This window comes from Coenobita brevimanus, chromosome 114 (genome assembly GCF_032717465.1).
Source record: "Coenobita brevimanus isolate Jiangsu-jjx chromosome 114, ASM3271746v2, whole genome shotgun sequence".
NCBI lineage: Eukaryota > Metazoa > Arthropoda > Malacostraca > Decapoda > Coenobitidae > Coenobita > Coenobita brevimanus.
In genome coordinates this window covers 22055907-22082827 of record NC_137067.1, presented here as the reverse complement: position 1 = coordinate 22082827, position 26921 = coordinate 22055907, and the positions used below count along the sequence as shown (strand labels likewise).

The window sequence follows — 26921 nt, the reverse complement described above, 5'->3', positions numbered from 1 at the left end:
AAAGCAGGTGTGGTCGACACACATGCATATTCTGGTAGAATCAGGGTACCTGAGACAGTATCAGCTGTGAAAACATCTACACCGACCCCAAACAGAGAACAAAATCGATCGCGACCAGAAATGAGGCAGCCCAAACAAACAAAGATGCCTAGAAATCGTTCCCAGACGCCTTCCTACAGGCAGTTTCATAAGTTTTCGCGCAGCCCGAGCAGGTCTCGCGCCATAAACAACACTTCTTATGGGAAATCACCTCGTAGGTCACAGTCAAGGGATAGGTCCATTCTATGTCATTATTGTGCAAAACCAGGACACACAAGGTATGAATGCTTTATCAAGGCAAAAGAGGATAAACAAAAGACACAAGGATTTGGTCCTTACTGTAGGCATCATAGATACCAAGGGCACTGGACTAGTGATTGCAAAACAGTAGAAAAAATTGTCTATGTTCAAATCGGGGGAAGACCAAGTCATGACAAAAAACGAACAAACGTAAAGAAGAACAAGGCTAAACTTCACATAGGAGGCATGTTGGGAAATGAGTGTATCTTGATACCAGCTGTATGTGAGGATCAAAACGTTTCCTTATTTTTAGATACAGGCTCTCCAGTGAACTTAATAACACATGAAGAACTAAATAGAATTCTTAAAAATAAAAAGAAAGTAACTTTTCTGGATGAAGCTGATTTATATTTATACACAGTAGATGGACAAGAGATTACAGTGAAAGGTATGATAAGATTAAATCTCAGTTTCACAGAAACTACAAGGCCATTCTCTGCATTTTTCTATATCGTTGAAAACTTAGCAATTAAAGCTCATATGTTACTAGGCTTAAGATCCATGAGAGCTGAGAACATAACTATACTCCCACAAATGAATGGAATAGACTTTGATAATGAATTCATAGAGGAAATAACTTCAGAGCCCTCACCGATTGGTAGAAGAGAGCCAAAAAGAATTGGTAATATTAAAGGCTTAAACAAACATACACAAACAGGTGAGTGTATAGATCCACTTACACCAGCAACCCCATCCTCCAGAATTAGTGACCCAGATAACAGTACTGATTTATCAATTTTTCCAGCCCATCTCACTAATGATTTAGTTATACCACCTAATTCATACATGAAGGTTACCATAAAGAGCAAATTACGGAATAGTACTGTTCTTGTCTTAGAAGAATTATGTAAAGTAAAGGGATTGTCAGTAGAAAACGCATTATGTCATACGAACGACGAAGGGCTAACTCAGATATTCATTATTAATCACATGAATGGGGAAGTTCAGTTGAAAAAGGGAACTTGCATAGTTAATATTGAAAAATGTTTCGCCCCTGTGAAGGAAATAAATATTGGTGGAGTAATAAGTGAGATAAAATCTACGGATAGAGAAAGAATAAAAGAGAATTTAATTCACTCAGGTGAATTTGACGAAGAAAATGATTTGTTAACCCTGCTGGAAACACACAGGGACACCGTAGCATTGCCCGGAGAACAATTAGGGTGTACTAACTTGATTAATCACATGATTAATGTGCACCCAGAAACACCACCAATTTTCGTACCAGCTTACCGCATACCACACTCCCAACGTACGCTTGCAAATCAATATGTCGATGAAATGTTAAAGCTTGGAATTATTGAGCCTTCAGTTTCCCCGTGGAATGCCCCCCTATTCTTTGTGCCCAAACGAAATGGAGAAATGCGTGCGGTAGTAGATTACCGTAAACTAAATAATCACACAATACCAGACAGATTTCCCATGCCGTTGCTAAGCGATGTTCTACAGAATATTGGTCCTGAGAATAATATATTCTCGACCATCGATCTCCTAAACGGCTACTATCAGATTCCGGTATCTCAGGAGTCACGTAAATACACTGCCTTTTCAACAAACAGAGGCCATTATCAATATACAAGAATGCCAATGGGACTGAGGACAGCCCCAGGCACATTCCAGCGTCTTATGAATTACGTATTGTCCGGAATTTTAGGACAAGGAATATTTGTTTATCTTGACGATATTATTATCGCAACGAAGAATATTAAGGATCATCTCAGGAAATTAGACTTACTCTTACAAAAGCTTAGTGATGCTGGATTAAAAATTAAACTTTCTAAATGCAAATTTTGCTTTAAGGAAATAAATTTCTTAGGCCACAAATTAAGTTCTGATGGTATTCACACCACTGATGACAAAATACAGGCAGTGAGAGATTTTCCTGAACCCACTACGACTGACGAAGTTAGACAATTTTTAGGTCTGGCTGGGTACTATAGGTCATTCGTACCACAGTTCTCTCATATAGCCTTCCCTCTATTCCAACTACTCAAAAAAGATGCTGTATTCCAATGGGAAGAAGAACAAAAAAGGGCATTTAACAATCTAAAAATTAAACTAACAAATGCACCTTGTTTAGCATATCCGGATTACACGAAATCATTTCTTATTTGTACAGACGCATCAGTTAAAGGATTAGGGGCTGTACTGATGCAGGAAGATAAAAGAGGAAAGAATCAACCAATTGCATTTGCCAGCACACAAACAAGAGGTGCCGAGAAAAATTATTGCACTACAGACTTAGAGGCACTTGCAGTGGTTTTTGCATTAGAAAAGTTTCGAGATTTGGTATATGGTTACGAAATCCACTTATTCACCGACCATAAACCACTGGTGGGTATGTTTAAAGAAAAACTCCTTTCTGGGAGGAGAGCAAGATGGAAATGTACAGTTGAAAACTACAATGTACAAATTCATTATATACAAGGTAAAATGAACATAGTAGCTGACGCATTATCTAGGAACCCGAACACAATTCAGGTCGCGGCGTTAGATCTCAAAGGAAATATCCCAAACCACGAGGATATCGCAAAGGCACAAAGACTTGACCCAATATGGTCAAAAGTAATATACAAGTTAGAAAGTGGAGATGACATACAATTACCCAAACTTCATGTCCCACTTGAACAATTCACAATGGTCAATAATACATTATACAAAATTAACTCTAAACAACCAAAACGCCAAAGAAATACTAACCAGTTGGTAGTACCTAATGACATGATACCCCAAGTATTACGATTGATACACGACAGCCCACATGCAGGACATCCTGGAAAGGATAAGACATTCAACCAAGCCCAGCTATTATATTACTGGCCTTCATTACGAAGAGATATAAACAATCATATAGACAGATGCGAATCATGTGCGAAACACAAAGGATACCCAATCACACCTGCACCGATGGGTAATTACCCAGTACCACATCAACCATGGGACGTTGTCGCTGTTGATTTACTCAAGATGCCATTATCATACAATAATAACCTATACTTATTCGTAGCAACGGATCATTTTTCCCGTTATGTCATTTTAGCTCCAATTAAAGATAAGACAGCAGAGACAGTAGCAAAGGCAATAACAGATAATGTAATATGTCGCTTTACTACCCCAAAGGTATTAATAAGTGATAATGAAGGAGAATTTAATTCTGAGATCTTACAAGAAATATGTAAACAATACAACATTAAAAAGGTTAACGTTTTGGCCTATCACCCAGCATCGAATGGGTTGGTAGAGAGACAAAATAAAAAGGTATTAGATGTGCTACGACACATTCTCAGTGAAAATTATGCAAGCTGGGATGATTGGATTCCCAGAGTAGAGGCCTCAATTAATGGGTCTATAAATAAATCCATCGGTGACACACCACATTTCATTATATATGGCACAGATAAAAAATTACCATATGAGCTCCTAGAAGGTGACAGCATGCCCATATACAATTACGATGATTACTCTAAACTCCGTTTACGTGAATTCCAGGACATTCACAAAAGAGTCAAAAAACAATTAACGATGTCCAAGGAAGAAATGACGGAGGCATTTAACAAAAAGGCAAAAGATTCACCTATCAGCTTAGGAGACATTGTTTACGGAGTCATTCATACGAGAGACAATAAATTATCCCCAAAATTTGAGGGCCCATACAGAGTAATTAACATAAAAGCAAACAAAGTTTTAATTAAGTCACTTTCAAGTGGCGAGGAGAAACAAGTTCATATTGACCATTTAAAACGAGTTTCAAGGGAATTATCACATAATTATTCAGCCTCGGATACAACCGAACAGGTGAACGTACCTCAAGAAACCAAGCAAGAACACAACAATGATTACAAAAAGAAATTAAGGTCATATACCAAACAATCGAACATAGGTGCAACTATTCCAATAAAATCTACAGTACATCATTTACGAGAATTAAATATCGATTTAAACTCCTTCTATAAATGAAATAACAGTCAACCGTAACGCACATCATCACTTTCAACCACAGCTTTATAGGAAGTTAATAGATTTTTTTTTTCGGTAGGTTACGATGAAGGGACTTATGCTATGGATTCTCCTCTACATAGTAAGAGTATATGCGCACCTAGACCCCAAGCATATAGTCCGACAAGGATGCCTCATAGCTCCAACGGCCACGACTACAATCGTTAAGGACGTCATGAGTACTGAAATAAGTCTAGATTACTTGTATAACTTACCTACTTATCTAGAAAGACTTGCGACGCCGATGCGAACTCTGGACTTCAAGATAGGAAATTATGTTTCACAAGCACATAACACCAAGGAAGTGAATGAAATGGTGAAGTTAGCGAAATGGAAACTAGAACAGGCGAAGTCAACTATGCTCGTCATGATCCAAGATCTCCCATCTTATGGAACGGAGGTACTGAGCGACAGGAACAACATCACATGTACTCGCCAAAAGCGCGGTTTGTTCGATCTGGGCGGCGCAGTTCTTGGGAACATCTTTGGATTGGCTACAGAGGATGACCTTAAAGAAATAAACAACAAATTTAATAAGATAGCTCAGGTACTAACCTACCAAGATAAATTCATCACAGGACAGAACTCAGCAATGAAGACAATTGTGAAAAATCTGAAACAAGCAGAAAACGTGGCTCTCGAGAGTGTAGATAAAATAAATGAATTAGAGGGAAACGTTACTCTTTTCCAGCACTTCTCCGTCATCACAGAACATATTGACACGATTCTACTACAATTAGAGAACACTAGAGATCGTTTCAGGGCACTTATGCAAGGAATTTCGAATGCTGGTGATGGCAAGATCACAAATGACTTACTCCCAGTTCATGAGCTACGTCAGATAGTTAGTCAAGGCATACATAAACATAAATTGAAGCCATTGTTCCGCAGTAGGGAATTTATGAAATATCACCCGTATTTAGAAGCAACACTAACACCAACATCAGTGGTAGTTCATGTACCATTCATCACTGAAGACCTGTTCACAGTATACCAAATACACCCTTTCCCCTATAAAAATAACAACACTTTGGTCATCATCAACATCAACACAGACACCGAACTCATCATGGTCTCCAAGAGACGGGACAGTCACTTTCACAAGTGCGTCAACGATTGAACAAGTGCCGCACATCCTTACATGCTGTTCATCTTTGTCCTGCGTACATTTTCACGTTTCAGCCTACTGATACGGTCCCTTGTGAAATGGCTATCATCAGCAATAACAATATTCATCATCATTGCAACTTCACTTTTGCTCCAGATAAACTTGTACACCATCAACGCATTGGACACTCACAGTTTTTTTATTTCCCTCATAACACATCAGTTTACATAGTCTGTCGAGATATACCACCATCTCACACATCAGCCTCAGGATTATACATAGCACCAGACTACTGTGCGGTATTTACACCAGCCATGTCTACTTTATCCACCATCAATCACTACGCCATTCTCAACCATACACACAAACATTTCCACCCACTGCCTAATATGAACTTAAATATGAGCACAAGTATTAAGCTGACTTCACCTAAGTTTGAAACTATGCAGCTGATCAATGAAACAATGAAGCCCTGGGAAGATTTGAGTTTGAGTATGTTCAACCCATATTATGTGTATAGCCCAGCACCTACTGTCTTTATAATCGTCTGCATTGTAGTTGCAGTACTGCTGTTCGCAATGCACAGAATGCATGCAAGAATTGCTAATTTGGAGTCATTATTTAGTGGAGGGAGAGTTAACATCACAGTTAACCACCCTGAATGAAGTGTATATATTTTGTATATAGTATTGATTATATATATATATATATATATATATATATATATATATATATATATATATATATATATATATATATAAAATACAAAGAAACAAATGACCCATATATGGCAGACCAGTACCATTATCTTTAAATGAAATATTAATAACTCTTACAATAATCTTAATATTAAACTATTTTTATTCTTGCATGTATGCATTTCACTATAATAACCCAAGTACATACTGTATTACAGTTAAATAATTTACTTTAATGCATTTATTCAAATATGTATACAACTTGTTTAAAGTGTAATATTACTGAATAATCACTATTTACTATGAATAATATATGTATACAATATTCATACAATTATGTTACTTTACAATATTATGTATTTCACTTAATTAGCTTATAAGTTCATTATAATGTGTATGTAGTATGTATTAATATATTAGGACTATTAACTGTTGATGGTACGCCATTTTCGCGCGGCCGAGCAGATGTAGGACTACATATTATATTTACAAATCATGATAGATAGATAGATAAATAGATAGATGGACAGCCCTCTGCGAGCCTGGGAAAAGGAAATGAGGTTTGCAAGTTACACTGAGGAAAGCTGACGACAGCGGCCAGTAAGGAGATGATGCAGTTAGCTGTCAGCAGTCCTCTCGTGAACAAAGACCTGGTGACCACACGCACATATACACACATACTCACACACAGGAGATACTAGAGGCAGGTCGAAGGGGAGAAGGGCTTAGCAACTCGAGAGACAGAGAGAGAGAGAGGGAGCGAGACTCTATATTCCGCTTTGTGTGAGAGACTTGTTAATATTTCCAAGACAAATAAAAATAGTCCCATACTATTCTTTACCTCTCCTGTCACTACATGACAAATGGGAAGCTACTACAAGATATAAAAGCCGCTCGACCACAAGTCTAAAATATATATATAACTCAACTACAACTCAACCACAAAAGAACCACAAAGTATTTTATGACACAAAGTCATTTATGACAAATTATTCTCTGACAGTTGCGGCAAAATGCGCCTATGAGACGGAGGCTTTCGTCTCGCTGTGTGAGTTCGAGGCCTCAGATTATAAAATAAACCACTGGCTATGAGTTTTAGATGTGCATTCTCTAGTTTCCACTCAGACGTTGTGCCGGACTGACACGATGCGTGGGTCACCGGTGTACTGGTGTTGACGCTGTGGCGGACTGACGCGATGTGTGAGTCACCGGTGTACTGGTGTTGACGTTGTGGCGGACTGACGCGATGTGTGAGTCACCGGTGTAACTGGTGTTGATGTTGTGGCGGACTGACACGATGCGTGGGTCACCGGTGTACTGGTGTTGACGTTGTGGCGGACTGACGCGATGTGTGAGTCACCGGTGTATTGTTGTTGATGTTGTGGCGGACTGACGCGATGTGTGAGTCACCGGTGTACTGGTGTTGACGTTGTGGCGGACTGACGCGATGTGTGAGTCACCGGTGTATTGGTGTTGATGTTGTGGCGGAGTGACGCGATGTCTAAGGCACCGGTGTAATGATGATGTTGCGGTGAAGTGAACAGAGCGGTGGACTTGGCAATGTGGAGTCGTGGGTTTGATTCTGACTTAAAGCAAATGGTGTAAGGGGTTAACCTATTGACTGCGTTGTGATTGTGTTAAATAATACAGACAGACGTTAACCAGAATTTAATACCAATGTTCTACCAAAGCTGTGAAAAGGTCGTAATGTTTTTAAATCTTTAGTGACTTAAGATTTATCCCAGCTGAATGAACTCTGTGTTAGTGTGAATCAGTGATGTGTGTGGCTATCGCAGTGGAAGTATTAAACTCTGTATGAGCGTTCATTGTATCCAGTGTGGTCCCACCGACTCTTGGTAAAAACACCCCATTTAATACCATAACACGACATCTGATGTAACATCCCTAACGTAAGACAACTGAGATGATTGGATATTAGTGCTAAAGTGGTGACGTGGGAGGATTACACGGGATCAGAACTTTCAGTGTATTTGAATCAGTTGTGAACCTCAGAAACTGGCTTACCTGGTAGTGGTGAATATTCGTGACGGGTTATCACAGTGTGACGAACAAGCCATGTCGGAGCCCCAGCCTGTCATGATGGGCTACCCTACCACAGTCTCCGGGAAAGATAGATGGAAGCTGTTTGTTGTTTTTACTCTATGCCCTTATTATTACAGCACAGTGCGTGTAGGTGTATGCAAACTAGCAAATTTTTGACGGTGGTTTACGGAACACCGGTACTGTAATGATAGATGTGGACAGCTTGCGTCCATATAGAAAATGTGGTGAGCTACAATAAAGGCCATACTTAATGACTATCACGTGTCTCAGAAATCGCCATCAAATATCAGGGTTTTGTTCGCACCTCCCGGGTCTTGTGTTAACATCGAAATCCTTAAGAACTTTGGTGTACTTGCTTAGCCTCTGTTGTTCGGTGACGTATTTGTAATTATACTCTTGCTATATAAGGACAACCAAGTTCAACTCAGGAGGGATCTGTGGCAGTCATGAAGGGGTTAATTAAGGCCATGTCTAACACCTCCAGTTCCAAAAGTCTTATTAGCGGATTAAAATACTCAGGAGGTAGCAACAACAAAACAAAATTCATCATTGGGTTGAAGTGGTTAAGTTAAATCTGCAATGAGAAAGCAATATATTATTATTATTATTATTATTAATTATTACTAGTAGTAGTAGTAGTAGTACTTTTATTATTATCATTATTACTTGCTGAGAGGCCTCCGCTCCATGTCAAGTCACTTTCCATCACATCCACATCAACACCACAACGCCCCGTCACTCACATGTAGATATTTTGTACGAGTGGGATGGAGCCGAGAATTACTAACACCTGATTGGCAAGTAAATGGATGGATGGATCATTTCACCGTTAGCTTTGCTGGTAGTTTTGTTTTGATTTATAGTCTCTGGCTTCTCGCTGTCCAATATGACGGGAACCGATGATGATGATGATGATGATGATGATGATGATGATGATGAAGGTATTGGTGAGAGTGACGATGATGATGATGGTGATGATGATGATGATGATGATGATGATGAGTGTTGATGATGATGATGATGATGATGATGAAGGTATTGGTGAGAGTGACGATGATGATGATGGTGATGATGATGATGATGATGATGAGGAGGAGGAGGAGGAGGAGTGTTGATGACAGTAGTGATGATGATGATGATGATGATGAGGAGGAGGAGGAGGAGGAGTGTTGATGACAGTAGTGATGATGATGATGAGTGTTGATGACAGTAGTGATGATGATGATGATGATGATGATGAGAGTGTTGGTGATAGCAGTGATGATGATGATGATGATGATGATGGTGATGATGATGAGAGTGTTGGTGATAGCAGTGATGATGATGATGATGATGATGATGATGAGGAGGAGGAGGAGGAGGAGGAGGAGGTGTCAGTGATAGTGATGGTGATGATGATGATGGCGATGGTGTTGGTGATGATTATTTTGGTAGTAATAGTGATGATGATAGTGAGGTTCCGATGACGACAGTAAATGATGGTGAATATGACGATGACATTCTAAACAGTTGTTAACTCGTAAACTTCCTACTGCCTCCCACTGGCTGCTGCTGACAAGATAATATTTACAGGAGTCAGCTGCACAATTACCATAGCTGCTGTTGGTAATTATGGCTTTACTGGAGGACATGTTGTGGTACCTTCACCATCAACACAGCAGCATACACACCCTTTCTTAAACTCCAAGCAACATTTTTCAATTCCCTTTTTCGTTGGCTTATCGGAACTTAACCACACATTTGAATGCCTGATTTGGAGGATGTACTGAAAAAATTGTCTTAAAACTTGCGTGCTTCCCTGACGTAAAAGAAAATTGAATGAAGGAGAATTTTGTATGTTGGTTGTGTGAGGGGTGGCGTTGTTGGTGGTGGTGGTGATGATGAGGCTTCGGGGATTAGAATTATTAACAACAACAACAACAACAACAATTCACGCTTCAAGGGTGTTTAACTTCAGTGTGTGGGATGCATGTGTGTGTGTGTGTGTGTGTGTGTGTGTGTGTGTGTGTGTGTGTGTGAGAATTAAGTGGCATGATAATGTCTGCATCAGTTGGCTGATATATTCAGTTGTATTTTCCTGCTGCCACTGGAGGAGTAGTTAGGTTAGTCAAAGCTAAATCCATCCCCTCGTTTTCGAAATGTTTAGGTATAGCCAACATAAATAATAAATAAATCACTGTACTGAAATGATACATTTGTTGGTGATGTGCGTGAAGTGGTGATGAGGTGGTGATGGTGTGAGTATATAATCGTAACGATGATGGCGTGAGAGAGGAGTGGAGAGATCGTGAGCAACCAAAGTGTGGGTCATGAATAGGAAGACATCAGGGGTGAGTGAGGAGACGGGAGGTAGTGAGTGGTGAGTAGGAGATGAGTGGTGAAGACGAGAGTGATGATGTCTTGAGAGGACACATGTGTGAATGGTAAGCACAGTGTGTGAATGGCGTCTTTTTATATGCAGAGAGAGAGAGAGAGAGAGAGAGAGAGAGAGAGAGTAGAACCTTACAAAACCTTGTCCTTTCGACACAAAATCGAATAAACAAAAGCCTGGACTCTGCGTTCACAAGAGTGAAGGTCATAGGCAGAAAAATACACACTGGGGAAGACTGATCCAGAGTTGACCAGGTGCTCACATGAAGGACTGAGAGTCCCATCTAACTCCAGTATTAAGGAGTTAGACAAAGGGGAAGAGTGTGAAGCTAAACGGGTACTGCGCTGCCGCCGTGATACGGGAGGGATGTAAGCAGACAGTTCAGAAGAGCGGTGACCATTGCACAACCGGTAGTAGAGGCAGACTGGGGAGTGGATGAAAAACATGAGTTACCCAGCAGTGAGTACCGAGTTGAAAATGGGTTAGAAGAGCCTGGTTTTTGAGAGACGATAACAAATTGCTGAATGGGGAGATATGTAAGATAGCCTGACATGAATAAAAGCTGGTGAGTTGAACGTGAATACACGATTAATATACAGGATAGAGAATTGATATCGAATCTGCTTAAATATAAGTAGTATTTTACTGAGCCGTTAATAAATCTGTAATACGTGTCTTGATCTCACAGTGCTGTGAAGTGTTCAAATGGAAGAAGTATCTCCACATACTGCTGTTATTTATACTGTGAATATACAACATGGACCGCACTGGTGTCTAAACTGTTGTATCATAACAGTAAACACAGTTTTAGTATACATACACACACACATACACATAACACATACATTTATTTATTTATTATTTATTTATGGGAACCTATTTACATTTCCCAGGACAAAGGCCACACGAAGAATTATATTCTGTAGCCTCATCATCATCATCGTCATTGTCATAGTTATTGTCACCATCATCATCATCACCGTCATCATCTCCATCATTGTCATCACCATCATCACCATAATCATCACCATCAGCATAATCTTCCGTATCATAATAAATAATAATAATAATAATAATAATACCCCTTTCCTCACCAACACATGATGTGACAGATATCCAGCAGTGGAAAAGACGAGCACAATAGTATGAGAAATATCACCAGAGCGTCCCGAGAAAAGTATTGTGTAACTATCCAGGTCATCACTGGAGTTCTGGATGTTCTCGGCTCCATCTCATAGGCCAGACTGTGAACACAGTAATGTGGTTCATTATGCCTGTAGGATAAAGGACCAAGATAAAAAGAGGAAAATCCCTTGTCATGCCCATCCCCATACTTATTCGTCCATCCACGTAAAGTTGTGCTGAATGAAGATCTCTATCTATCTATTTGTCTATGTACTGTATCTACCTATCTGTCTATCTATGACCTACGTCACTCCTTTTGCTTCCTCAATTTCTTCACCTCGGTTATTCAGGCAGGCACCACCATTTCACTCCTTTTCCACCTTCAGGCTCACTCACATATGCCTTTTCCACCACTCTTTTCATATATATCAATTTTCGTGTAAGCAGCTTTTTTCCCTCCCAGCAGTTATTGGACGTCCTTACTATACATCTTTCATAAATCACTGTGCCTTGAACATGTTCATCCTATACCACCCGCATTCTTTATCTTTCCTTAGCTACTGTAGCATGTATTTACTGCTATCCCCCTTTATCCTACACAACCCACATTCATTACTTAACTGTCCTGTTTTTACTGCTCTCACCCTTAATATTGGATATTCATGTCATGCCTAAATCTCTCGTCTATACTTTAACGAGGCCATCAACACATTCATGCAGTTCTCCCGCAGAATCTGTATTCCGTAATTTGTTTCGTATCAAAACCTTTATAGCACCACTCACTTTATTTCCTTAGGCACTTCTGTACTCTTCACTTGCTATCCACATTTACCTCCCTTTTATCACTGTCCCAGAATACTTAAATATTCCATCAGTTTCAGACTGTCTTTCTGTTAACCAACGCGCACACTGTAAATCACTTTCTCATTAATCGTTACTTTGCTCCTACCGGACGAATTTACTAGGCAAAGGGAAACTGCTGTCTGGTACAGCGTAGAAAAAAGGACAGTTAGACAATGAGAGGTGAATGTGTGAGTGGGATGGCATGATGGAGGACGTGGGAAGGGCGATTGCACTGAATGCATACAGACCACCCAGGCAGTCCCAACTTATGGCGGAGCGGGCCAGCATGACGGAGATTTAAAGTGAAGGATCGAAGCTAGAACCTCTCACTGTAACGGTCGCAATTTTCTTCCACCGTTATTTTTCAATCAGTGTAATGTTAGGATTTATAATCTTACCGGTTGTTGGTACTGGTCAACTTACCTATTGATACTACAGATGGTAGCCTACTCGACTTAGTCTCCCCTCCTTGGTTAATAGAAAATTCACTTCAATAAAACAAAAGGGGGGAGGGGATGGTGTTTTGACTTGGTATGGTAGATGATAATTGTTTAAGAAAATTTTTGGTAGCGTTTGTAGTTTTTGGCCGAGTCTAGATTAAGTCAGTACCACGTGTGGTCGTCGTTCCCTCAGCGAAGGAATCTTGAATTGGAAGGGGAGTGAGTTAGGCATGAGGACATAATTCCCTTGATTAGGTATAACAAGAAAAAAAAAATGACATATACTTTACTCTAATAATTTTATACTGGTTTTCAAAAGACATTTTTAATTACATGACCTTTTGTCATATGAAAGAAGGTTGTACATTTAAACCATGGTTTGGGTGATCATTCCTACAACATTGTCACCAGGTGAAAACAATTTGGTACATACAAGCGATTTCTGAGGTCATCGTACCTTACTTTTTTTTCAGTTATTCTTGGGCTCGACAATAGCCTCAAGACAGGTACCTTTTTACGAGCTTGGGTTGTCTTTTCGGGCTGGCATAGCCTCGAACCAATAAAACTAATTACTCGTGTTCTATTTCGTCCGTATAGTATACTCTCATCATGTAATTTTCTATAATCCACAAACACTATCAATTCATAATTATTAATAGTTCATAATCATCATTACTACATAATCACCAAAAATGCATAATCACTCGGGCTTGTTTAGCCTCGAGGTACAATTTACAATCGCATAATCACCAAGAATACATAATCACTCGGGCTTGTTTAGCGTCGAGGTACAATTAAAAAATCACATTATTGCTCACAACCACTAAGTTCCCTTCCATGCTCCTAATTTTCTAACACATTCATATAAGAGAAAGAAAACGGTTAATGAATTTGAATTTCGCCTTTCCGTTACAAGATCACATCACTTTTAAATTTCTATTCCTGATCTACAAAAAAAAAAGAAGTTCACTTGATAGGTCTATGATACCATTACAACTATATTTGGTTTATAAAATAATTCATGGGTAGTGTAATGTGTGTATGTAAGAGTCTATGGGCAATACCACGAGAAGGCCTCGTGCACACTCTGGCGTCACCGGTGTCTGGGAACTGAACCAACGTCCATTACACACGGTGTCTGAGCAGCGAATCTACGTTAAGCTTTTAACAATATTGCTTCATATGGTTCACACCAAGTAAGGATTAAACAAGGAAAAAGCGGGGGGGGGAAGGGGAATGTGGACAGCTCACCTGAACCAACGTCCATTACACACGATGTCTGAGCAGCGAATGGGGCTCCCTGGGTACGCCAGAGACGCCACTGGTAGATCAAATGAGTTGGTGTTTTTGGAATATGGTGGGTTTCAATTCTCTTCACAATTTATTTAGCAGTGTACACATGACGCCAGGACTTTTGATTGAATTGGGGAAAATTTGGGATTCAATCCTTACTTAATTTAGATACTGAATTTACCTCACTCCCACCTTGAATTTTGGGGCAGCTTATGCCATCTAGTGACGGCTAAGGCAAGCGGGACTATTAAATCCTCACAAATGACATTATTTAGGCCTTTTTGACTGTTAATCTTACATATTTGGGTTCTAGCAGCTTCATTAGTAAGCATTTCACAACTAGGATACGGAAAGAATTGTATACCCATCATTACTCTGTTTAAGGTTTAAACTTGGCGCCCCACAACGACGCACAAACAAGGAGAAAAGCTGCGCGCATCTGTTATTCATTACTCGACCAGACGGAGGAATTCCCATAGCTCAACATCCACAGTTACATCACCCAATGCATAGATACAGAGATGCATACATATAAAAATAAAGTTAACCCTACATTAATCATTAACATATGCATTACTACTTAGGACAGGAAATTATAGACTAGTATTCAGGTTACACCCTATCTAACTTAGAAATTACAGTACTTCTAAACACATACATGAATACTAATTTGTGGCACTACAATCTGGCAATATTCAGGCTGCTTTATTGAGTTTATCAGAAACTTTTCAGTATGAGGGAACTTAGCGCAGATTAACCCGTTTAATAAGAAATATCACTCCTACGGTAAATAAAATTATCTTCAGGTAGCAAGAATAAGACGAAAAGTGCGTCCTCGGGCTGAAGATAAGTCTGTTTACCACCTCCCCCCCCCCCACCTTCCTCCGACCGACAGTGGCCGGGATGCAAGGTTCCATACTGATGTTGATTTGGGCACTTTTCTTTTCAAGGAGGGTCTAGGTTAGTCAAGGCTAGATTAGGCTAATGGCTAATGGACGATCCTTTATTAACCTACTAAATTTGCCAGGTAATAAATATTTGGAAAAATTAAGAAATCTATGCACATTTAAAAGTCTTTTAGTCATTAACCCGCCTCATTCTTCTGAAAATCCTGGTTACCTTGTCACCCTTTTAATGAACAATCTAAGTGCCTGTTAAACCCATTATAATCACTTTTTTTTTTTTTCTTAGCACCCTTTACGTATACCAAGCCACGTGTATGTTATTAATTCATCGTCCCATGTAAGAAAAGTGGGAGGTATAAGCCAGAAACAAGGAAGGGTAAGACACAAAAGTGGGAGAACTATCAACATCGTGCCAGCGAAATGGACCACACAGACATCCACACTCCACACAAGCTCGCGAAATCCTGCCTTTATCTCACAGGCCTAACCATCTTGTAGGAGCATGCTATTTACAGCACAGAAAAACTACACCAACTTGACGATGACACGGATATTACAGAAGAATGAGGTGTGGCTGCTGGTGAGGTGGTGGATTCGTCTTGAGTGTCAACTTTGTGGATGATGGGTGGGTTATGGCAGTGTGGGTTGATAATGGGTAGGCTCGTCCAAAAGTAAATATATGTTTGGGTGGTAATAGGTAAATCTTGAAAACGAGGTGGGGGAAGTGAGGTGACTAAGTGACAGACAGATGGCCGGGATAGCAGTTTAACTCACTGTATCCACTAATGTGTTTTGCACTTTCGTCAAGCTGCCAGCAGATGATTTTACTGAGTGAGTTTTTTTTTACTAAAGTTGAGCGTAGCTTTCATTTAGCTCTTCAGTACAACAGATTCCTTCTAAGCTGGATAGTATAGTTTGAGCGTAGCTTGAATAAAATATGAAAGGCGTGTAGGAATGAGGGATTTAACAAATTGAAATCGTCTACTTTTTTATTGTTTAAATTTATTTTTTACTTATATTCTTAGTACCTCCAGTAAGTTATGTTCAGTTTATGGAGAGCGTCTAACAGTGAAGGATTTAATGAAGGCGGCGTCACCAGACACCAAAGTTTCGCTACTATCGACAGTGACTTGTTTTTCTCACTTGCAGCAGATTTTCTTCAGCTTAGAAGAGACTTTTCGAACTGGAGGAGTTTGATGCAGCCTCGTTAACCCTTCAGTGCTAGAGATTCCCCTTATGTGAAGTATAATTTCTGGGGTCCCAAGAACAAACCAATATACAGAAGTTAAATACCTAATAAAGCATGGCATGTAGATAGGAACATAGCCAGGGAGGTTTGGTGGATGGTTGGTTGTTAGACCGTAGCTGTGAGGTGAGTGAGTGGATGGTGGGTAATATGGTAGATGATGATGGATGGAGATGGCCGGAGAGAAAGTGGGAGGCAAAACACGTAGAACAGAGAGGTGGGAAGGTGGGCGAGGGTGGTGTAGTGTAACCTGTGTGAGTGGCGGTGACAAGGGAGTATATAGGAGTTGGCGGGAAGCGAGGAAGGAGGCAGGGGCCATAGGCAATCACCATATTCATCAGCCATTCAGCAGAGGCCATGTTTTTGTGCCAGACATTGGCATCCTTGGGGAGGAATTACGATGAATTTGCGAGTCCATTTTTATTATTATTGTTATTAATTTTGTTCTCTTAGGGTCGCATACTGGTTTGCTTTAGGGATTTCTTAACATTTCTCCTTCGACGTTTTATTTTGCCTCTTGTCCCTCCATTACTATTATTTATAGGGTTCTGTAACAAAGATGTAAGACCCATGTAAATTCTTCTACTCGTACAATAGTAATATTATCTCTGTCACAGGAAACTTCTTAGTGAGCCTCTCTTAGTTATTTCATTGGCATACTGACTGTGAATTCTGTCTCTCTCTCTTTTTCAGTATGAAAATGTTCTCTACTTTTGGGGGAGGGCGGGGAGTAGGGGGCCGTATTCCTGTTGACTTAAAAGACATTATAAATCCCCTTCAGCTGGAGGGCACCATATTCATGTAATGTTGCTACTACCATATGAATAACATTTATTCAACTTGGAAGAGCACCGTCATAGTGATGGGATTGAGGAATGTTATGTGTAACCTCCAGTGTGAATAGTTTCCCAAAGTGAATAAGTTGGAGATAGCAGTAGTTACTGGAACAGATTTAATTGTGTTGCAGAAGGCAAGACGAGATAATTCGCTAAGGAAGAATCGGTGCGAAATCTGTTATGCCAACGAGGGTACGGTTGGTACGAGACGAATGATAGTGCTGTGTGGTGGCTGCAGGACTGGCTACCTGAGAAAAAGTCAAGCTTGATAACTGATGACTGTACAGGTACGTGACAGTACATTGTGTGTGTGTGTGTGTGTGTGTGTGTGTGTGTGTGTGTGTGTGTGTGTGTGTGTGTGTGTGTGTGTGTGTGCCGTCGTCCAGTCTTAAGGATCAATAGATGTGTTCGTGTTGACCAGTCTCTTGCATGTCTAATAACATTTGTTTTCTCAATGTTGGTCTCGTGCTAATATTCTGTTTATATTAATTCCCTTCCTGTCTACTATGTTTGGCTTATCTAGCATCTTATCTCTTATGTCACCTTCTATCTCTGTTTATCACACAGGAATTGATTATTGCAATAACAGGTCTTGCAGTATGTGACTCACTCCCGCTTCAGTTATGTCACATTTTATAATTTAAGATATGGCGTTCCATTCCATGTTAATGGCTTTGGTCGTTTGCCGTTTTACCCCTATCTACCACCCTGCCCACCCACACCCCTTCCTTGTCCACGTTCACCTCTGGCTGCATCCCACACTTACACCCACACCCGTATCCTGTCTATCTTCAATTCATCCACAAACACAAGTATATCCTGTACCCGTACCCCACGGACACCCGCTCTACCCTCACTCCCACCCACATCCCAACCCACATCCCCACCCATACCCACATTCTTTCTACCCTCCCCACCATCCATACAGTTTTCCACTCCTCTTCATCCACCCACACCATTTATTATCTTTCTTACCTCTCACTTCTACTCTTCCATATTCCATCTCCCCCCTCCATCCCTTCCTTTCCTTGTCTTGCGTCCATCTGTGTTTGCCCTTCTGCTTTCCTTCCATTTCATTTTCGATCTCCCCCACTCTTCAATCCTTCCTTTGTCTGCCTCTATCTCTCTCATCCTCAGCCAAATCATTACACTCATTGTTTGCTAGCACGAACACACACCCTTCCTTCCTTCCTCCTTTATATTTTATTTACTCTCGCTCCCTCACCCTGCCCACAAACACTGCGAGACCCTTGCTGGCGGGAGGCTGATAAGACGGTCCTGCATAAAAAGGTATCGGCAGTCTGTCAAATCCTTTCTCAGTTTTGATTAATGATCCGGTATTAATTAACTGTTGAGCACATTAAGCTATTTTGCTGTAGGATATGTGTATTTTTTTTTAGTCCTCTACCGGTCAAACCGGTCGGGGTCTAGAGGTTTCCACGGTTCCGTTAGTACGTCATTACGTCCGTCAGTCCGTCCGCAATTTCGTGTCAGCTCTGTAACTTCCACATGCATGGGCAGATATTGATGTAGCTTCACACAATTGTTCCCCATACCATGACGGTGTGTCGCGCGCAACAACCAGCCATCTACTCCCAAGGTCAATTACATATATATGGTTATCATCCGGTAGGGGACTTTATATTGCATGGCAATAACTGATTCACTTGTTTCCTTCTGTATTTCCGTGAGAACCTATAATCTTACAGTGCTCCGTCGTTTGTGTCTGCACTACTGTGTACTGAAGTTTTATTATACTGTATATGTATAGCTGATATATATTTTTCATTTCTACTACCCTTAGATGTAGAGATTTCATATTGGCTATTGAAGTCGCCAGATTTTAACTAGATTAGTTTCTTAGTCCTCTGATCGTCTAGTGTTTGAAATGACGCGAGTTGGGTCCCAGGCTGGGGAAGGCAACAGTTTTTAAGTTGGCATTGTTAAAACAGATTACTTTGATCATTCACAAGACCCAGCGACATTTTAAAAAAACGCCTTCACTAATCTGATAGCAGTGGACCGGTCCTGAATGAGAATCCTCGCGTATATTCAATACGGATGGTAGGTAGTAGTGTCGAAGTGGTGATGTGTTAAGCACGTAGGAGGACTGTTGGGCCTAAGGGAAAGGACTGTTAAACCCATGCCCAGAGGTGAAATAAAGGACGATGGAAGTTTCCAGGTGATGATCACAATCGTCTGGCAATGGCGAGAGTAAATATATTAGTCGTGGAGCAAAACTTGTGTTTACACTGGGAGGTCGTTCATCATGGCAGCAAGTGTAGGTTTTTTCACTTGATGGCAGCTCTCACTGTGTCAGGGTCTTGCGCCATTTCCCATTTCAGTTCTCTGTCCCTTAGGTTTCCACTCATAATATAGCTGCACAGCCTCTGACTACCAGCAGTATGTTAGTAGTCATGTCGTCCCGTCAGTCATGCTTGGACACCTACCGTAATATACCTACAGTAAGTGCTACCTGAAAGCCATGTCACCACTGGATAGCCTTTAGCCATATCTCAAGGTTTTATAAAATAATGGACAGATTATTATACCCTAAGCAGTTAGCCATAAACCATTGCATTATGATGCACTGATTTTGCGTGACCCCCCCCCCTTTTTACCAGTCCCTGCCCCGGAGGGCTTGGGGACGGGTATTGTTTTCACTCGGTTTATCTGTTTGGTTATTTGTTTGTCTTTCTGTCTGTCTGTCTGTCTGACTGTTAACAACTTTACGCGTTATTACTGGTGCGATTTTGACCAAAATCACAGGAATGATGGGCTATGACCTTCTGATCACCTGATTAAATTTTGGGCCAAATTGGGCCAAGGCCCAGGCTGTAGGCTCAAAAAATGTAAGAACAAATGTAAAATGAAATAGATTTTTCGCCGTAACTCCTTTGTATTTCGTTATATCGACATGAAACCCAAACCTAAAGGTGCATCTTTCAAATCTTCATCCTATTACAGGCCTCTTTACGTCAGGGAAGTCACCCCTTAGTTAACATAGGGAGGTCAGTGTCAGGTGGGTCGGGCCAAAAATCTGAAATGGGCATAAAATCGTCAGTTTTCACCCGATTTACCCCAAATTTGATATGTGACGTCTTTGACTAGATATCCTGTTGTGTTTATACGTCAGCACTAAAATGACTGCTGGGGACGGGTTGGCTGTGCCTTGGCATCGCTGTTTGTTTTTATTTGTTTATATTTCTATCAGACACTTTTATTGGGCGGTAGAGATATATCATTTTCATTTATCTCTTCACTATCACATATCCTCTGAGCTTATAAGAACAATATTTGGAAACAGAAATAATACTATGATCACGACGTCCTCGGGTGGAAGGGGTGGTAGCCTCAAAATCTACTGCACCGGCTGTTATATTGGTGGTAGATAGTCATAAACATTACCTCATTAAGCACGTACTTTACTGGACCCTACCTGACAGCTACAGCAGTCTTCCTAGCAGTACTTCTTTACCTGTTTAATGTGCTTATTATTCCCTAACACTTGTATCGGATGACATTTTTCTTTTAGTTTACTCTTGCTGCTGCCAGACGATATTACTCAGCTTGTAGGGGTCCCTTGGTAGTGAAGAGGTTAGTGAAGGTTATGTTATGTAATCTGTTCAGGGTGAAAAAGTCACTACTAAGCTGTGTAAAATTGTGTAGAGGGAACAGGAATGAAATGAAAATGGCACTGTGTTGAAAGGGTTAATGTGCTTGAGTGTTAGTGCTTTCTTCAGTGTGAGGTAGTAGTAGAATATCAGATAAAAGACGACCTTGTAGTACAGAGATAAACCCTGTAATATACCCCCAGGACCCACCACTTATACCGTAGTCTTCCTAAATTGTACAGCCCTCTCACAGGTCCTTAAAAAAAATTGAGCCAGGGCTGACTTAGGCCCGTGAGTTGCTTTCTTGTTTGTATATCTCACACGCCGTGGGTTTTGTGGGATGGGGTAAAACTCAGCATCAATTTTCCACGTTCTCTTACATTGTACATCTTTCATCAAATTTTTCTCCGCATCGCTCCCTCTCTCCATCTGCAGATCGTATTCTCTGCTTAGATTTAATTATGGAATGAAGAAACGACATCATCATATACGGTGTCACCCTAGACATTTTTTTTTCTTTGTAGCTGTATTAATGGCGATTTCTCCAATGTTCATCCGATTTCTTAACAGTGTCGCAACATATCAAGTAAAAAGTAAAAGCAACGGGTGCTTATAATTTTGTTCTACTTGTTGTTCTTACTGTTATCAGTCTCAAACTAGGATGGAACCTGAGCCTCTTTTCCCCACAATTAAATTACCTGTTTGGGGGAGGTGTGGCCTAATCCTGGGGAGAGTTTTAAATCTTTACCACACCCATACCATCCAGTGTATGACACCCATCATCTATAGTGTTCCTCCTCGTAACATAGGGTTTGGGTGGAGTCACCCCCTCCCTACACTATTGCCATGTTTCCTAACCCTACGATGTATAACGCCTGTGGTTTGTGTAGTAGGAATGATACATAAACATAACTCATACTAATATAACTGTAATGAAAGTGCTGACATGTATCAAGGAAGAATAAAACTATTCTGCATACTATATTATACGATAATAGAGAAACGTGGCATAAAAATTTGGCAGTGTTGCTCTAAAAATATTCTAATTATTATTTACTTCCCCAACACTTCTAACATTGCTAATTAATTTAGCAAGTATAATTGCAAGAAAATTTGAAGGGATAAAAGTGGGAAGAGGCGATCCTTTCATAATTAAAATAAATATATCAAACAGCTCTGGGGTGGCAGCACTCACGCGACACGTGTTTGTGTGTACGCTGTGGGAGGTCACCAACCCCCTACAGGATTTAGGCCTATGTGGGAAACCTCTATAAAAAAAACGCGCCGTGACTTTTACCTCAAGGGTGGTGCGGAAATAAAGTCAAAATTATAATCCATACATAAAAATGGAAGTAAAAAACCATGGATGACACATAACAAAATCTAGCGAGAGAGAGAGAGAGAGAGAGAGAGAGAGAGAAATAATAATAATAATAATAATAATAATAAAACTTTATTTCCACTAAACAGTGGGTATTCTTATACATTATACAGTAGTACAGCATACAGTATGAAAGTTCTATACACAATATAATACAAGTTGATACATATGGTGGAGAATAGTGACAGAGAGGTAAATGGTTTAAAAGGTGTGGGGACACTTAGGTTAAAAATAGATCAATTAAGGGATTTAGGAACGAAGGCAGTGGGAAGGATTAAGACAGATGGGATTGTAAGATTAGGGAGTTTGAGCAATAGGGTAGAATGTATGCTCTCAATAAAAGTATAGCAATTATCAACGGCTAATTATTATACAGGTGTTGATGGTGGGGGTCTATATTTATAGGAGGTGTTGGTGGTGGAGGTATAGCGGGTGTTGTTGATGGGGGTGTTGTTGGGGGTAGGGGTATAGGGGGTGTTGGTGGCAGGGGTATAGGGGGTATTAGAAAAACGGAGATCACAAGAGGGAAACAGTGTCAAGGTCATCGCTGATGGAGAGGTCAGCTCGGAAACGTGGCAGCAGTGCAGGGAGGGGGTGACTCCACCAAAACCCTACGTTTCGATCTGTCAGACTATAGTGTATAGGCTAATACCACCCTGTCTCCACCCACCTCTGCCCTTTCCCGTCCCACCCATTACAACACCGATCATCAGTTAGTATACTCCCGCACTGCCTCGATCCGCGGCCACCCTAGTGCCTCACACTCCTCTCTGCACACGCATGCGCAGTCCATTTTCTGCACTCTAGCCTTGGATTCTGAAGTGAAATCTCTTTCCCACCCACATCACCCGTCATAACGACATTCCTTGTCACAGGGTGTACTCCTCGCGCCGGCCCCACCACGATCCTAGCCCATCCCACCCACTTCCGTCCTCCCACTTCATCCTGCCTCATTAGCCTCATTAGCCTCATTAGCGATGTTCTCAAATAGAATTAGCCAAGCCCTTGGTTGGCCTTAAGCCCTTCCACCAAGTTTGGTCCAGATCACATCAGAACTATTAACCGAAGGGCCCAGACGCTCCCACGTTTTGTACAGTACTTTTGTACTTTTACAGGCTTAAGTGATGCCACACCTCACTACACAGCATCTTGCCATACCATACCATGACATATACCGTACTGTACCGTACCATACCGTGTGTACCGCACCGTACCACCCATCACCCTCTGTCTCCACACCACACAAAGTCACCTTCTCACACCTCCTATACCCAGGGCATTAACCGAAGGGCCCAGACGCTCCCACGTTTTGTACAGTACTTTTGTACTTTTTTTCCTTCCTACCTCCAGGTTTGTGTGAGAAATCAGGCCTTACCGATCAATGTACATCACTCATCTATGCACAGCCAGTCATAGCTTACCACCCAACACATCCCACCCACTCCCCTCCCACCCATTTTTGCTGTGATGTGATGCATATTTCAGCCAGTGCAGGCAAGCAAAGTAAATGCTGACACAACATCAAGTAAATGCTGGTACACTACAATGCATAGGTGGAATTTTGAACTTTGACCCTACCCTATGACTATGACCTTTGACTGGGTATTCTCAGAATTGAACCTCTTCATCCTTGGCTTACTTTGAACCCTTCCACCAAATTTGGTCTACATTGGACAAAACCTTCAAACTGACCTCCCTTTGTGACCTTGAAAGGGACCTGCTCTTCTCAAATAGAATTAGCCAAGCCCTTGGTTGGCCTTAAGCCCTTCCACCAAGTTTGGTCCAGATCACATCAGAACTATTTTAATTCATATGTTCACACAGAAACACATAGGTCAGACTTTTTGACTTTGCCCTGTGACCTTGACCTTTTGAGTAATTGTTCTTTGAATCGACCCCCAGCGTTCTTGCCTTCCTCAGACCTTCCACATTTGGTCTAAATTGGATCAAAACTGTTGAAGTTGATTTTTTTTTTTTTTTCAGAGTTGGGGGACGATTCTTGTAACGCGGGAGGCCAGTGAAGGTCACATTTTTTTTTATCTCCAGTTCGATAACTGGTCACCAAGTTTATAATAATCATCTGGGAAGATGGTGAGAATACAGTGAAAATGCATCACTACTAAATATGTCATGAGACGAGGATGCTAATACTTTTGGACTCACAAAATGCCAACAGTGGACATGTGGTGATACATCTGTTGTAAATGTGCTGGTGTCAGGAGCCACTAACAGCATATTGTGGCAGCTTGTTCTTTTCTCAGTGTTGGCTGTATTCTCAGTTCTTCTATTGCGATTTATTCTGCATATTTCGCCTCAGTATTCTTATGTGTTTATATTTCTGTTTGTGGTACCAACACTGTTTACATGAGTAACATGTACGATGATACAAAGGTGATGGACGCACAGTTTATCGGTGAGGAAGAAAGGTAACGATATTATTTATATAATAAACTAGGATCCAGCCAAGAGTCCTAAGCAAAGAAATAATTTGTGCAATCAAGAGGCAGTTGCCTTTCCGTCGGGCAGATGGTGTATTTTGCTTAAGTGATTTTAAGTACAGCACATATACTAAAACATAAAGGGGAAAACATCGTACGACGAGGATGGGATTCGAACCCACGCAGGGAGACCCTATTGGATTAGCAGTCCAACGCCTTAACCTCTCGGCCACCTCGTCTGAGAGAAAAATTGCATTCAGTTATCCGGCCGATCAGACTTCTGGACAAAGTTTGTTTTTCCCCATGTCCTTGTTCACCCAGCAGTGCAACGGGAGATTTAAGTGTCAACTAATTCTTGCCGACCGTATTCTAGGAGAGGACTGAGACTTACCAGAAACTGAGACTCTAGTGCTGTAAGCGGGAGGCGGGCACCATCCACTCATTTGATGCACTGCTACCTTCTGGTAACCACATAGAGTAACAAGCCAAATTTCAAATGTTTTCTTGTAATCCTGGAAACAAGTTACTATGTCGGATGGTAACCATGTAATCAAATGACGGCAGGTGGTCAGGCGGGTTAAGACTAATGGGATTAGGGTCGGATGGGCTTACTCTGAGAGATAACTGGGGTTTCTTGTTTCCATAATGCCACCCAGAGGCCAGCGAGGCTAGTTGCCTTCGCCGTAAATGTCGGGGCTGAGCAGCCCAGCCCCGGGACCTTATGCTCCTGATGGGACAAAAGACTGCATGATTGAATAACCTAACCGACCTTCGTGTACGTGATATAGAGGATTATTTTTGATATATTTATAGCCGTAATTTGTATGTCTGTATCTGACCATTAAAGTGCCCAGCAGGGCCGAACTTTCTCCACGGAAGAAGAGTGATAGAATCCTTTCTTCCTCATGCTCGCTATGTACGAATCAGCAAGAGACGTTTCTTGTAACAGTAGCGTAGGTGAAAGTTTTTTTAAGTGGATGTCTTTATGTGTGTCAGACTGTACAGTATGTGTCACTGATATGAACCAATAAGGATTGAATTATGATGGTATATGAAAGGACATACTACCACCGCCCACTTCAAATGTCCATGTAGGCTGGATTCGAACCAGACTCAGAAACAGCAGATCGGGGAGTGAATGCGATTATCACAGAGCCACAGAGTAACATACTGATGTAAATAAAAGCCGTAAGGGTGGCCAGATAGACGTTGAGACAAATGAATGGACAGAGAGACAATTAGATGCAGTTAGACAAACACAGATACATACGATCAGAGACAAAACAAAAGAGAGAGAATGGAAAAAAAATGGAGGCTGCAGAAGGAGACATATCGATGCAGCTGATTGATCTGGATGTATGACTGAAAAGACAGTTTTATTTGAAAGTCAGATCGATGCGCCTGATTGATTGTTTGAGCCAGTGATTGAAGAGACTCATTTAGGATTGGTGTGCTGGGGTATGAGAGGCAGACACAGGCATGAGGAAAATCTAAGGGTTTATGATAGGGGTTGGCTGTATTTAATATCCATTTGTACGATGTATACTGCGAAGATATAGATACCCAAACTCTACCTTTGCTAATGCTAACCAAATACATAACAACCTAAGTGAACAAGATCATTACAGAATCAGGAACAGGAGGTATGTCTAAGGGGAGTTAGAAGAGGTGTTGGTAATTTTCTCCATCAGTTTGTTTAAGGCCTACCACAGGGGCATGGGTGCCCAAATTTACCATTCATTATGCTGGCTAAGTACAAGTCAGACCGTTGAAGGAATTAGGAAGTATGCTGGTACTGTTCTGTATTCTGTATCAATCCGTGTTAGGTCCAGTGGTGGTGAGACTGACAGCCAAGGTTTACAATTCTTCATGCTGTCCAAGCACGAACCAGAACGACAGGAGAGATGATGGATACAGGAAAAATTCTCATGGCATTCTGTACTTGTCCGTATGCTGTCCACTGCAGGGAGAGTGATAGATGATGTTTGCTCTTCCTAATGCTGGCCATATACGAATTGGGAAATTATGAGCTTAGGAAGACTTCTGATTATTCTGTACTATTCTGTATTCAGTATCAGCCCATTATGAGGTCCACTGTATGGTCAGTGATAACTAGAATTAATAATATCTCATGCCGACCAAGTACGTTTGTATAAACACCAATGCATGTGGCAGTCGAAGTGTTCTATCAGCTGCGTGTAATCAATAAAGAAGGGATCTGTAC

The 26921-nt window shown here is 40.9% G+C and overlaps 1 non-coding gene across 1 annotated transcript; it reads right to left on the bottom strand.

The window, feature by feature from the left end:
- Positions 1-24854: 24854 nt before the first annotated feature.
- TRNAS-GCU (transfer RNA serine (anticodon GCU)) lies at positions 24855-24936 on the bottom strand. Its single transcript has one exon. It is a non-coding gene; the product is annotated as a tRNA-Ser (tRNA).
- Positions 24937-26921: the final 1985 nt, after the last annotated feature.